Here is a 2,283-nt window from a genome sequence, read left to right on the forward strand (position 1 = left end):
GTCACTGTTGAGGTTTGAGCCATTATCAGTGATGATTGATTCTGGAATCCCGAATCGACAAACAATACGGTCGCGGACAAAGTCTGCCATGACTTTCTTAGTTACTGCTCTGTAAGATGCTTCTTCGACCCATTTGGTGAAATAATCGATTGCTACCAGGATAAATCTGTGTCCGTTGGAAGCGGCAGGCTCGATTGGTCCAGTGACATCCATTCCCCAGGCGGCGAAAGGCCATGGTGAGCTTCTTGCATTAAGCTCATTGAGAGGTACCTTTATCATGTCTCCATGTATCTGACAGCGGTGGCATTTCCGGACATACTGGATGCAGTCCGTTTCCATAGTCATCCAAAAGTAACAAGCCCAGAGTATCTTCTTCGCTATGACAAAACCGTTCATATGTGGACCGCAGGTCCCAGCATGGATTTCTTCTAGCAGCTTAGATGCTTCCTTTGCATCAACACACCTTAATATTCCCAAATAAGGAGTCCTCCTCTATAGGATTCCTCCACTATGAAAGAAGTTGTTGGATAACCTCCAAAGGGTGCGCTTCTGAATAGGACCCGCAAGCTCTGGTATTCTCCCTTTGCTAGATATTCCTTGATATCATGAAACCAAGGTTTTCCGTCTGCTTCTTCTTCAACATGGACACAGTAAGCCGGCTGATCGTGGATCTTTACTGGAATAGGATCAATGAAGTTTTTGTCCGGATGCTGTATCATGGATGATAGGGTAGCCAATGCATCGGCGAATTCATTCTGGATTCTGGGAACATGTCGGAATTCTGTCTTTGTCAACCTCTTTCTCAACTCCTACACGTGATGCAGATACGGGAGTATCTTGGAGTTCATGGTCGCCCATTCTTCTCGGACCTGATGTATGAGTAAGTCTGAATCTCCAATTACTAGCAACTCTTGTACGCTCATGTCAATAGCCATCTTGAGCCCCAGGATGCAGGCTTCATACTCGGCCAAATTGTTGGTGCACGAAAACCTGAGTTTGGCAGACACCGAATAATGCTGACCGGTTTCTGATACTAGGACTGCTCCTATGCCAACTCCTTTGAAATTTGCTGCTCCGTCAAAAAATATTCTCCAGCCATCATAGGATTCTGCAATGTCTTCTCCTATGAATGATACCTCTTCATCAGGAAAATACGTCTTCAGGGGCTTGTATTCTCCATCCACGAGGTTTTCAGCAAGGTGATCTGCTGGTGCCTGTCCCTTGATTGCTTTCTGAGTCACGTAGACAATGTCAAATTCACTCAACAGGATTTGCCACTTGGCTAGCTTCCCAGTGGGCATGAGCTTCTGAAAGATGTACTTTAGAGGATCTATCCTTGATATAAGGTATGTAGTATAGGCACAGAAGTAATGTCGTAGCTTCTAGGCGACCCAAGTCATAGCACAGCAGGTGCGCTCTAACAGAGAAAACCGGGCTTCGTACAGAGTGAACTTCTTGCTGAGGTAGTAAATGGCCTGCTCTTTCCTCCCCGTTTCATCATGCTGCCCCAGGATGCAACCGAAGGCACCATCTAATATTGCAATGTAGAGTAGTAAAGGTCTACCCGGCTCGGGCGGGACCAATACTGGTGGTGTTGACAGGTATTCCTTGATCCTGTCGAAAGCTTTCTGGCATTCATCAGTCCACTTGGTGGCGGCATCCTTCTTCAACATCTTGAAGATCGCCTCACAGATGACCGTAGATTGGGCTATGAACCGGCTGATGTAGTTGAGTCTCCCCAAGAAACTCATCACATCCTTCTTATTCTTTGGCGGTGGGAATTCTTGAATAGCTTTGACCTTTGATGGATCCAGCTCTATTCCTCGGCAACTCATAATAAACCCAAGTAATTTTCCAGCGGGAACCCCAAATGCACACTTTGCGGGGTTCAGTTTCAGGTTGTACCTTCGCAACCTATTGAAAAACTTTCTTAAATCTTCCATGTGATCGGTGGCCTTCTTGGACTTGATGACAACATCATCTACGTACACCTCAATCTCCTTGTGTATCATATCATGAAAAATGGTGGTCATATTCCCTGATTTAGGTGGCCCCTACATTCTTTAACCCAAACTGCATCATCTTGTAGCAGTACATTCCCCACGGCGTAATGAATGCCGTTTTCTCAGCATCTTCTTCATCCATCCAAATCTGGTGGTAACCGGCGAAACAATCCACAAATGATTGCAATTCATGCTTGGCGCAATTGTCGATCGGGATGTGTATATTTGGCAAGGGGAAGTCGTCTTTTGGACTGGCCCGGTTGAGATCCCGGTAGTCGAC

Source organism: Nicotiana attenuata, unplaced genomic scaffold, assembly GCF_001879085.1.
Source record: "Nicotiana attenuata strain UT unplaced genomic scaffold, NIATTr2, whole genome shotgun sequence".
NCBI lineage: Eukaryota > Viridiplantae > Streptophyta > Magnoliopsida > Solanales > Solanaceae > Nicotiana > Nicotiana attenuata.